The 13,651-nt window shown below is 43.1% G+C and overlaps 1 protein-coding gene across 1 annotated transcript in view; it reads right to left on the bottom strand.

The window, feature by feature from the left end:
- LOC126334994 (sodium-independent sulfate anion transporter-like) overlaps window positions 1–13,651 on the bottom strand; it is a 696,684-nt gene that overhangs the window by 608,949 nt on the left and 74,084 nt on the right. The window contains exon 2 of the mRNA XM_049997810.1: window positions 5,675–5,791. The gene's annotated coding sequence lies outside the window, so the exon portion shown is untranslated. The remainder of the gene's footprint in view (window positions 1–5,674; window positions 5,792–13,651) is intronic.

Genomic DNA, 13,651 nt, shown 5'->3' with positions numbered 1-13,651 from the left:
AGTAAGCTAGCTTTTCATTTGGAGAATCGTAATGGGCACCTTGAGGTCAACTCCTGCAGCTTGACTGTCGGCTCTCAGTAACTTCGCTCCACCACATTTGTGACGGCAGGAAGCACTGAGCCGTGAATGGGAATAGGCTACCTTCCAGGAAATTGCGTTCAGTCCACCAGCACGCATCTCAACTCATGAAACTGTTCTGGACAACTCGTTACATGCAGTCACTCAAGTTTTAAGATATTTGGAAGGAGAGGTGTATAAACAACACCAGCATACGTCGTTATGGCCTCGAAGATCCCACACGTATATCACTCTTGCAATTGCCTAGACGAACATGGTGTCCATTGAAACCATCCGATGTTGACACGGAAGAATTAAGTCCTCCATATACAAATGAGGACTCTCAGACTCCCAGTTGTGTGACTGTGAAGCTTCACAGCAGACCATTGACCACAGTATAGAGCACTTCCCTAAGAGAAGTTTCACTGGAGACTGGAAGGATACGAAAAATACATCTCCAATAACACTCGAATAGATAGAATCTCTCTTAACATCACTGCATAAGGTCAACTGAGCCGAGAATTCTAGCATATTTCTTTTGTACATTATCGTTTACATATTGCTCTAAATTGTAGAATATGTGTATCCTAGAGATAAATAATAATTCTGTTCTGTAAGACTCTCAAACTTCAAAGTTGTAAGTTAAAAAGCACTTTCATTTCACTCACCGCTTTGTTCCAGGAAGACGAAGAAACAGACTGACAGAAGAAAAAAAAGGATAGTGCAGACGGCTGAGATGCAGAGGACCCGTGTTCGGTTACTGGTACTGCCAAGGATTTTTCCTTGGTGGAAGGACTGGCTGGGGGTGCACTCAGCCACACGATCCCAATGGAGAAGTTACTTGAATGATAAGTAGCGGCTCCAAGTCAGCGAAACGGTCTGGAGAGCTGATCGCGTGCCTCTCCATACTGCATTCGCCTGATGCCGAATGGCAGAAGATGACATGGCGGCCGGTTCGACATCTCTCCAGGGCCTGGACGAGAAGTTGGGTTCTTGATGTGCGTATTACGTTACAGAATTTTCGACATGTGGTAACCTTTCTTTTCTTTATTGAATTTAGGGGGTCACAACATATGAAGAGTATGTCTTGAACTCACACTCTATCTTAGGATATATTGCTGGAGGTGCTTCTGAGACCAAAATCAATTTCTTCGACCCCTCCTCCCTTTGCCCATTTCCCAGTCCCACAAATCGTCAGCGGTTTGTGGGAAGGACGGCTGTTGGCCGTTAACTGTAATTTATGTAGTTTTATCGTCACGATCATTTCGTTAGACGTATGCAGGTAGAAGTAATATGTTGGACCACACACACTGGAAAGCACTCTCTCGAAACTTCAACAGTGCTATCGTTGTAGCGGTGCCAGTGGAATGACGAAACGCGCCGTTCTTCGTTGGATCTTCTCCATCTCGTCTATTAATTTAACCCGGTAAGAGAACCAGACTGACGAGAAAGCGAACGTTTTGTGAAGCGTTTCCTTAGCAGATGAATTACGTTTCCTGAATTACGCTCGTCCTGTGAACCTCAAACTGTCATTTATTATTTCTAAAATTTGATTTATGCGTTCATTCCACTTTAAATCGACTCAGCCGGTTTCTTCTAAATATTTTGCGATTGTTGCTCTTTATTATGAACAGTATAGTCGAACTTGCAACGCGTCTCTCCCACTATTTACGCGTAATACGTTACATTTATTAGTGTTCAAGCTCAACTGAGAGCCGATTCAACAATCTTCAATCATTTGCAGGCCTTCTTGCTATTCGCTACAATGTTATGGCGTTGCCATCTTTCTGCAGACGAAAAGCGACACATGTGTTTATCAGACGTAAGACTGGTTGCACTTTGAGACATTTATAAGAAGCCAATTCATAATGATTTGTATCTATAGACTGATAGTTGCTACTGTGGTGTCACCGCCAAACACCACACTTGCTAGGTGGTAGCCTTTAAATCGGCCGCGGTTCGTTAGTATACGTCGGACCCGCGTGTCGCCACTATCAGTGATTGCAGACCGAGCGCCGCCACACGGCAGGTCTACTCTAGAGAGACTCCCTAGCACCCGCCCCAGTTGTACAGCCGACTTTGCTAGCGATGGTTCACGCTCTCATTTGCAGAGACGACAGTTTAGCATAGCCTTCAGCTACGTCATTTGCTACGACCTAGCAAGGCGCCATATTCAGTTACTATAATGACTATTTTCAAGATTGTATTCTGAACAGATAATATTGTGAATCATGTACCGTCAAGAGTGACGTTCATCATTAATGTATTAAAGTTAAGTATCAAACTAATTAAAAATGGCTCTGAGCACTATGGGACTCAACTGCTGTGGTCATTAGTCCCCTAGAACTTAGAACTACTTAAACCTAACTAACCTAAGGACATCACACACATCCATGCCCGAGGCAGGATTCGAACCTGCGACCGGAGCAGTCGCACGGTTCCGGACTGCGCGCCTAGAACCGCGAGACCACCGCGGCCGGCTATCAAACTAATTACGTCCGCTTTCTGCATTCTCATTCCTTGTTGTGTTCCAGACCTCACGTCAGTATAGTTCTTCACTCCTCACGCTAGCCTGCTTGAGCTAAAACGCGTGAATTTCGGTCTCCACTCGTAACACGGTGTTGCTCTTCAGCTAACACAAAAGTTACAATCCGGATCAGCGTGAATGGGTAGCCTGCTTTGTACCTTGGTTCACAGGGTCCACCTTGAAAGTTTGTCAGTTGAATTAAAACCATCTCGAAATCACCTTTCGTTGGATTGGTTGTAGTGGAAGACAAATCAGACGTGCGTTGCGTTATCCGTCAGCCGTGAGTGACGATCATGCAGAGGTGGCACCTTTTGGCCTTACGCAGATTCCTTTTCCAAGAGGATTTGTCATATGGTGCGAAAATATGATGAGAAATGCGTTTGTCACCCACCATCTAAGACTAGTGCCCTTTTGTGATGGATAAAGGATGATCTCGGTTTACGTAAGGTGGGTGTCTGTCTTATTCCTCGCAGTTGTCAGACCATCAGGACACAGGGGGACCTGTCTGCTGAGCCTCACACATGTTCACAACAGGAGATCAAATCTGCTAGTACAGAACGCTGCGTTAACACCTGTCGTCCAGTGGCATATAACAGCACGGACATACTGGCATGCAGTTACAGTTATTGGGGTAATGTTAATAAGGAAAGAGTCAAAAATAAATTAGCAAATGAACATATAAATACAGATGGAGGTTTGTGCTTAAATTCTGCGTGGAATCCTGCTCTCTTCTCCGTCAAAAAACAAAGGGACAGAGTTAATGCTGCTTCACACCTTGGTTACTAATATTCGCAATCGTTAGCTTGTGAGCGTCTGCCATCTTTTGTTGAGAGAGAGAGAGAGAGAGAGAGAGAGAGAGAGAGAGAGAGAGAGAGAGAGAGAGGGAGAGATTAGATTAGATTAGATTAGGAGGAGATCCTCGTGGATGTGGAACATGTCACCTTTTTTTATATATTTTTTTAAGCTGAAATAACAATACTAATAGTGTAAATATATACAACACATCATTTGTTTCTATTAAAAAATTCGTCAATGGAGTAGAAGGAGTTGGCCACTAGTAAGTCTTTCAGGCTCCTTTTAAATTGATTTCTATTTGTAACTAAATTTTTTATGTTTGCTGGCAAATTATTGAAGATGAGTGTTCCTGAGTAGTGGACCCCTTTTTGAACTAAAGTAAGTGCTTTTAAGTCCTTGTGCAGATCATTTTTGTTCCTGGTATTGTATGTATGAACTGAGCTGTTTCTTGGAAAAAAAGGTATATTATTTAGGACAAATTTCATTAAGGAGCAAATATACTGAGAGGCAGTAGTTAGTATACCCAGTTCTTTGAAGAGGTTTCTACAAGACGTCCGTGAGTTTACTCCACAAATAATACGTATTACAAACTTTTGTTTGACTTCAAGAGTTACCCCAAAATATTATACCATATGACATTATGGAATGAAAGTAGGCAAAGTATGCAAGCTTTTTCACTTTTATGTCGCCTATGTCTGCTAACACTCGAATTGCAAATACAGATTTGTTAAGGCGTTTCTGCAGTTCTGTGGTGTGCTCCTCCCAACTGAATTTGTTATCAAGTTGTAATCCCAGGAATTTAAGACTGTCAACCTCTTTTATCTGCTCTTCTTCGTACTTTATGCATATGCTAGGTGGCAAGCTCTTACAGGTTCTGAATTGCATATAGTGAGTCTTTTCGAAGTTTAATGTCAGTGAGTTGGCTTTAAACCATTTATTAATATCCATATCATGTAGCATCTTTCCGGTTTTACGAGGGTCATTCAGTAAGTACCTCCCCCCCCCCCCCCCCCCTCTTTTTAAAAAGCCATTGATATACATAGACAAACGTCCTTGTTGGTGCTTCACATTTGATGTTTTTTCTGTGCGCAGGTGAAGTTTCGAACCGTTCTGGTAGATGGCAGAGCCGTAGTACAGCGTCAAAATGGCGTCTACACACGACTCATGTTACAAGCAGCGTGCTGCTGTTGAATTTTTGAGTGCAGAGAAGAAAACATGGTGAACATCCATAAGCGTTTGTGTTCAGTGTATGGCGATGCTGCAGTTGATAGGCGTACAGTTGGGGGTTGGGTAAATAAAGTTACTGCCGCAGGAAATGCAGAAACAGAGCTCCATGATGAGCCACGCTCCGGACGTCTTGTCATAGTCACTGCTCCAGACACGCTGAATAGTGCAGATGCTATTATTCATGCAGACCGGAGCATCGCGACTCAGCAATTGGCTCTAAAGTTGTCGGTCGGCGTTGGAAGTGCGTCTGCAGTGATCGAGACTCTCGGATATTCAAAGAGGTGCTCACGATGGGTTCCACGAATGCTCTCAGCGGACCACAAGATTCAAAGAAAGACCATTTCATCTGAATTGTTGGAGGTTGAAGATTTGAAGGTGACGAGAGTGCCAGTCATGCACTGAAAATATGTCTACGGTTACAGGACAAGAGCTTTTACCAGCAGGGAACACATGCTCTTCCACACAGTTGGTGTACGGCCGTAGAACATGATGGAGACTACGTAGAACAACAGGACATGGACAAGACTTGTTGATGCATTTTGTCACCAATTTCTGACTCCTAGCAATGAATATGTCCTGAGAAATAAATGTGGGGCATTACGTACTGAACGACCGTCCTAATGTTCATACCGAGGTTTTAAATTATCTTGCACACCACGTCTTTGCCTCCTTTGTGCTTTGAAACGACTGATGCTAATATTAATTTTTTTGTTTATGATATCTTTTCATTAATAATGAATATACCATGTGTACAACAAATTACTAAATTCTTATCCATGCACCATTTCACTAAATTTTACGAGGAGGAAACCAAAAATAGCCGGACTGAGAGGACGTTGCCATTTGTAGAAGTAGTACAGAGTTTTCTTGCAGATGGGGGTAGTAGAGTTTCACGAAACAACTGTGCAGACGGCGTCACTATGCAGGTGAACGTGTGAGCGTAGTATTGTATTACTCTGTGAGTTGGCGCGTTCCGGTTGCGAAGTTGTTACGGACACTCAAAAAGAAGAAAGATTGTGTGTGAAATCCTGTTTCCCAATAAAAAAAAAATCGGCCGCAGAGACTCACCAAAAGCTTCAAGATGTTTTCCAGGAGGATGGAAGAGCCGCATACAAGTTTTAGACTGGTTTGGACGCTTTCAATGTGGTGAGATGAGCGCTAAAGACCAACCTCGTTCTGGACGCCCTGCAACATCGTAAAACAAGAAAAACATTGAAAAAATCCGCCAAAAAAATCAACTCGGATCGTCGTTTCACGATCGACCAATTTTTAACTGAGACAGCAGTGAGCTGGAGCTCGTGGCAGCGGATTTTGGGTGAGGATTTGCACGTGAGACATGTTGCCGCTAAATTTTTTCCACGCCTTCTCGTAAAAGAGCAAAAAACCATGCTTATGAGTGTGTGTCTGGACTTGAAAACAGACTGAAAGTGATCCAGATTTTTTTGAACAAACTCATTTACATTAGCAGGTTATGTTAGTTGGTGTTACAGGCGTGCCCCAGAAACCAAGCAAGAGTCAAGCCAGTGTAAGACCCCCAACTTTCTCACACACACACACACACACACACACACACACACACGCACAAAGAGCAAGTGAGTTCGAATGTGAAGACCATAATCATTGTCTTTACTGATTTTCGCCGAAATGTGTTCGGGAATTTAAACCTCCTTGTCTGTGGTTCCCCACTCTCTGTATTTGTCACACATAGCCCCAGGCAACTTATTTCTACTGCCACGAATGGAAAAAAACAAACAAAAAACAAAAAAACGCTAAAAGGAAAGCGTAATGATGATGTGGATGTGGTACAAACAACTTCGAAAAGGGCACTGGACGATATCAAAGTTGAAGAGCTCCAGACACGCTTCAAACACTGGGAAAGAAGACTTGACAAGCGCATCGTATCTAATGGAGAGTACTTTGAAGGTGACTGAAGGAATTTTGTGAAAATGTTCATGAATAAATTTTTTATAACAAAAATCCGTTTTTCTGGGTCCCATCGTCATGTTATTCACTGCACAATTAACAATTTGCTGATGATAATAGTGTAAATAATTGATGCGGAACTATTTTATTTAAAGGAAGGTTCATTGCTTTGCTATACTTGTAAACTATATGCTCATCTGATTCTCAGCCCGCTAAAAATTATTTCTTTCTGTTTGACACAGCTTATTTGAAAGCCCTCATTCTCCTCCTTCAAGCAAACGTTTTACTTTCTCTAAAAATTTAAAATCTTAAAAGTTTTTATTATTGAATATTTTTGGTGTACAGAGTGTTCCAATCTTAGAATGTAATTCTTTAAAAAATCCAGAGTTACAATTTTGTGACACTGATTTTTCTGCGTCCAAAAGATGTATATTTTTTCTGAAATAATAGTTTCTTAATTATTCCAGTTAGAATAGTTCACTATAAAGAAAATTATTTTCGAACTTTGGCATTCCCGCGGACGTTACAACCACTTTCCCATGCAATGGTACCTATTATTTTACCATTTTCTAATTATACAGCTCTTCCTTTTAAAAGTACTTGACTGCTATTTTATTTTTTATTTTTCTATCTTCTGTGTCAATATCCAAAATATAGCAACGATGTATTTTGTCGTTTCGTAAGTTCTGTCAAACGCGCGGCTATAAATAGGTGTCGCGCACAAGGGCGCAGTCAGTCGATGGTTGGTTGTTAAGTAGTGATGACAAATCAGTCAGTCAAATTTCTATGTTAATTCTGCGTGAACATTTTGTCAAACCACCGATAGGGCATCTAACGTATTGGTCTGTGTTGTGCTCGAGGTGGTCCCACAGATTATCGATTGGGTTTAAATCCGTGGAGTTTGGTGCTCTTCGAACCACCGATGTACTCTGCGAGCTGTTACACGTTGCATTGTCGTGCTGGTAGATGACATTCTGGCTAGGAAAAACAAACAGCATTTAGTGGTGGCACGAAGGATAGACGCATACTTGTGTTGATCCATGGTGCCTTCCAGAATGACGAGAGCACCAAAGGAATGCCACGAAAACATTCTCTACACCATAACGCTCCTTCCTCCGCCCTGGACCGTTCCGATGATTGTTTCAGGGTGTTTGCTTTCAGGCATTTCAAGTCTGGTGAAGCATAAAACGTGTTTCATCTGAAAAAGCCACCTGTCGCCACTCAGTGTACGCCCAGTTGCGCTACTGGCGTTCAAACTTCTGCTTTCTTCGCCACAGAACAGCGGTCAGAACGGGGCATGCACCGGGCGCGAGCTGCGGAAGCCAACACGCGGCAACGTTCGCTGAACGATCGTTGAGGAGACACTGCTTTACCGTGGTTCATCTGGGCGGTCAGTTGTATAACTGTTGCACATCTATTCGACGGTGCACATCTCCGCAGCCGTCTTTCAACACTGTCATCTATAGCCCGTGATATACCAAAGTGTTTTCAGCAGCGGTCCCGGATAGCGCCATTGTGTCACGCAAAGTATACTTTAAGCACGGCGGCAGGCCAACGTTTTACAAACTTAGCCGTTTCGGAAATGTCTCCACACGTGGCCCAAAAGTCAATGGTAATATCCTTGTAGACGTCAGATAAATCGCTCCGTTTCCGCGTTACGACAACGACTGCATTATTTCCTGTCCTCCACCCCCCCCCCCCCCCTACCTTCCTCACCATAGCCACACCAGCAAGCTTTACATAGCCTTCACTACTAGTGCTGTCACCTGCTATCTGCGAATGATTATTGGACGTTGACATCGAACAACGGGGTGGCCACATTAGCGTGACTGGACCGTGTACGTACACTGCTCTGCATAACTTAAGGGCGAGATTAATAAATTAACATACCATATTAACTACTCAGTGGAAGTGGATGGAAGTGCGCGCCCATGTTGCCAGTCGTCTCCCAGTCGCACACAGATGGTCAGCGTCAATCAGCGAGCAGTTACGTACACTGCCATGGTCATCTATCTGTATCAAAACATGGATCGGGCACGACCTCTGTGTGACTCACACGGAAAAGAATAATCGGCTCTTGTGGCCGAGCAGTTCTAGGCGCTTCAGTCTGGAACCGCACGACCGCTACGGTCGCATGCTCGAATCCTGCCTCGGGCATGGATGTGTGTGATGTCTTTTGGTTAGTCAGGTTTAAGTAGTTATAAGTTCTAGGGGACTGATGACCTGAGATGTTAAGTCCCATAGTGCTCAGAGCCATTTTTGAACTGAAAGAAGGACGAACTTTGACGAGTGCAGCCCTGGAATTTGGTATTGCTCACAGGGTGCGTGGGGAGGGTTCCGAATCAAAGAAGGACGGCAGGTGGGCCACCACGGTCAACTACAGTAGCAGATGACACTGACCTACCGGCAAGAAGTGTCCGCCCCGAGAGCTGAATGGCGCCGGCACGGTAACTCAGTGTGTTCGGTCAGAGGCTGCCCTCTGTAATAATAATAAAAAAAACCTGAGTTAATGGATCAACGACTAACTGAAACGGGTGTCTTGCGATGTCCACCCCGAGCAGATACTACGAACGAAAACGAACCAAATTAGATTTTAAAAAAATGGTCAGCGTGCCCCACTGCCCTCCTAAGGGGCTCGGGTTCGATTCCCGGCTGGATCGGGGATTTTGTCCGCTCCAGGTCGCCCAATGTGGCGTCGAATGTAATAAGACCTGCACCAAGGCGGGCGGATCTGCCCCGTAAGGGGCCTCCCGGCCAATGACGCCGAATGCTCATTTCCAATTTTTCGCACAAGCAAGAAGTGACCAACGTCAGTGGGTGCAATTGCAACCACATTTAACAGGACTGCAAGGCACAGACTCTCACGCTCCGATGTGCCACTGCCACTGCATGGCGATAATCTCTTTGCTCGACGCTGTATACATTTGACACCGGCACATCGGCCGTACCGGCTGCGACGGTGGCGAAAGCAAAGCCTCTGGATCAGCGAGGACTGTGATGACGTGCTCTTTTCCGGTGAGAGTACAGCCTGACAAGGCGAGAGGTTGGGAACACTTAAGGCACCCAGGAAAATAAGCGAACATGATCGTTTTGGTAATTCAGATGTTATGGTGTGAGGTGGCTTATTTTTGCCAGGACACACTGACCTCCAGATCTTTTAACACCGTTCACACATCGGCCAATGCTGTCGTGGTACTCTAATCTTTACCCAAGTGCATCTTTTGGAAGTGGATTCGTCACTGACTTCATTTGTATGGACGACAATGCGCGACCACATCGCACAGCGCAAGTGGAAGAACTCATGGAAAGAGAGAAAATTCGGCGAATGGAATGGTCTGCTCGTTCCCTCGACTTAAATCCCACTGAGCACGGGTGGGATGCGATGGGAGTTGTATTACAGCACGTCCACATGCGCCAACGACCATCCACCAGTTGTCAAGTGCGTAGGTGGGGAAATGGGACGACCTACCACACAATAAGAAGACCTCATCAATATTGTGACAAGCGTGCGAGCACGATGCACGCCATGTATTGCTGTCCGTGGTGATTACACACCCTATTAAGATATGTGTTCCGCCTTTAACGTACAAGGGACCATCATAAATAGCGGCGAATTCAATCTATTTGTTGTTTTTGAATACTCCACTTCCGTTCGCCTCACTGCGCATTTCTTTCAGTTACCTTCTCTACTATAGTGTAACAGCTCTATTTAGGGTTCATGTTTCATCGAGATACGTCACGCAGTGACACACCATGTGAATGTTAATTTCGATCTTAAGTTTTGCACACCATTGTACTCTCCTAACCCCCTCGTATACTATAAAGTAAAATCCCCATCTACAATACACGTACCAGCAATTTGGGAGGTGAAAATACTAGAACAAAGAGGGAACGGTGCTAACGTTGGAAAATACTGTGACTGTCTCTTGTGTGGGAAACGTATCGTGGAGTACTTACCACACGGAGCAACAGGTTACTTACGTATCTCACTTCCGGCCTCTGTTACAGCCCCCAGTCATTGTTTACATTAAAGTACGTCTCAACATGAAAATTGTTGTTACAGACTGCAGTGTACTTCGAATGGCTGAGTGTTTACTGTTCACATTGCAAAACTTTGTAAGTTCGTTTCCTTTGAGATAATTGACGATCCGCTGGTGCATCATAGCTCTAAAAATCACAGGTCCCGGGTCCGAGGTTGATCCGCATTAGCCATGAACTGGGTACTTCGCCAACACCGATGTAGCAACTAAAAAATCATTGGTTTAGCAGTAACTCTATTCTGTGTCATCACTGAAGTTAGTGAAACTGTAGTTAGAGATTGAGTCATTATTGGCTCTGAGTACTATGGGACTTAACATCTGACGTCATCAGTCCCCTAGAACACAGAGCTGCTTAAACCTAACTAACCTAGGGACATCACACACATCCATGCCCAAGGCAGGATTCGAACCTGCGACCGTAGCATCATCACCGGTTCGGACTGAAGCGCCTAGAACCGCTCGGCCACAGCGGATAGCTTTGAGTCATTAATACATGTATTAAGAATAACGAGTTAACACAAAAAATAACTGCCGATAACTTAGTCCGTGATCTACTATACGAAATGGATAAAATTACAGCGTGAAAAAGCTCTAATGTTCAAAAACTTGTATTTATGAAATATAATCATTTGATAATACCAGTTTTATGTGTTGCAAGTACAATAAGTAAATTTCTCAGCGATAACTCCATGCGTTGCAGCTGCAACTTAGTTATTACTAGCAACCGCCAAAGCCTTACAAAAAACGGGAAATGTGTCCAATTAGCACTTTATCGCGAACAGTAAGAGCGAAGAACTTCTATGGAAATTTAAATACAAGCAAGAGTAAGTTGCTAGTAAAACCTGACAGCAATAGATACTTGTCTAACGTGTAACGTTAAACTGCCAGTCAAGAATTTTTTGCACTGACGTCGTGGTAACAAATTGCAAACACCAACATTCTCGTGTGGCGAATCAAAAATTACTTTTTGAGCAACTTCATTACAGTGTTACAAGAACCTGTACTATAAGGACAATTACCATGGGAACGCCTAAGTTATTAGCTAGATAAATCTAGAATAACGAGCAGTAAGCTACATCATTAGATCGTGTCCAAGGCTGTCTACTGTGAGTACGTCATCTAATACTAAAGAACACCATCATAAAAGTTCTTCTTCCACACAGTCATATCTCAACGTCACATCCTTAAAAAAGAGTTATTCGAATCACTCTTTATGAAAAGTGAAATGGATGATGGGGAACGAAAACTGTAAGCCAGATACAGCAACATAAACATCACTGCGGATGAGCCAAAACAGCACGAAATTCGTCTTGTGCAGGCAGAACAGCTAATACGACGGAAAGCGATATCTGACGATCCCCAAAGAAGTGTCATAGGATATCTGCTTATCCTAATGTGTATGATTTGAGAGACGCCATAAGCAACCCTCTTAGACTGTTTGCATATGATGCTGTAATTTACCGTATAGTAAAGTTATCAGAAGATCAAAACCATTAGGAAAATGGTTTAGAAAAGATACCTGTATTGTGTGAAAAGTAGCCACTGACTCTAAATAATGAAAAGTGTGAGGTCATCCATATGAGTACTAAAAGTAGTCCATTAAATTTAAGTTACACAACAAATCATACAATTCTAAGGGCTGCCAATTTAATTAAATGCCTAGGAATAGCAATTACGTGCATATTAAACTGGAACGATCACGGAGATAACTTTATGGGCAGGGCGAACCAAAGACTTAATAGGTGCAAGAAAACAACGAAAGACACTACCACTTATGTCTGTCCTCTGCTGGAGGACATCGAAAAAATTTAAAGAAGGGCAGCTCGTCTCGAAATGCCGCAAAACAGAGGAGGAGTGTTTCGAATATGAAAATGCGAGTTGACGTGGCAGTCATTAAAACAAAGGCATTTTCCTTGCGGTAAGATATTCTCACGAAATTTCTGTCTGTAGCTTTCTCCTCCGAGTGCGAAACAAATATTTTGTTGGCACCCACCTGCATAGGAAAAATAATCGTCGTAATAAAATAAGAGCAATCAGAGATCGTATGGAAAGCTTTAAGATTTCATTTCTCCCTACTGTTCGAGAGTGGAAAGGAAGAAAAATAGCTTGAAGGTGGTTCACTGAACCCTCTACCAGGCGGTCAAGTGTGAGTTACAGAATAGTCTCATAGATGAGATGCAGATGAAGAAGAAGGAAAAAGTCCATGGCTTTCAACGAAAGACATTTGCATGCACAGAGGCCTTTATTTGATACAGTCCTCTTTCAGATGAATGCTCTTTGTGCAATGTTTTTATAGCACATAAAGTGCTATCCTGAAACGGTCGCAGAACACCCATTTACGGCTGTCATGACAGCTAAGGACTTGAAGAAAGGGAAACGTACGTTTATTGCTTTTGTAGACGTAGAAAAAGCTTTTATGACGTTGTCTGCAACACATTCTTCGAAATTCTGAAGGTAGCTGGATAAAATACTGGGAGACGAAGGCTGTCCACAACTTGTAAAGAAACCGTACTGCAGTTATGAGTGGAAGGGCCTGAAAGGAAGTCGCTAGGTAAGAAGGGAGTGGGACAGGCTTGTAGCATATCATCGACGTTACGGAGTCTGTACACTGAGCAAGCTGTGAATTAAACTAAGGATGTCTTTCGAAAGGGAATTAATGGTCTGGGAGAATAAACAAAAACTTTTGGATTATTTCTTCCGTTTCCCGTTTTTACTTAGCTGCCTTAAAATTCGTGGAGATATGTTACGTCTTTGCAAATGAATGAATGGCAGTTTGTTTTTCGCCATATGCTTCTTTTATTTATGAAGCATAAATATATAATAGTTACGAGTTACCTTATTATGTTACGTTTTTTCATGTTATTCTCTTGCTTTACTGCTTATAAACAACGATCGCACCACAACTTTCATGAGGTTAAACCATCGTTTGGTGTTACGATTTTCAGTGTTGCTAGTCCAAATATGTGGTCCTAGAAAAATGTTTACTTGGTCCCTATACTCCAGATGGCCGATTCCCGGAGTTTTTCACCTACATTTACTACATTTGACTTGCGCTTTTCATTATTTATTGAATGTGTTTGTA

Source organism: Schistocerca gregaria, chromosome 2 (assembly GCF_023897955.1).
Source record: "Schistocerca gregaria isolate iqSchGreg1 chromosome 2, iqSchGreg1.2, whole genome shotgun sequence".
Lineage (NCBI taxonomy): Eukaryota > Metazoa > Arthropoda > Insecta > Orthoptera > Acrididae > Schistocerca > Schistocerca gregaria.
This window is presented reverse-complemented; position numbering and strand designations above follow the sequence as displayed.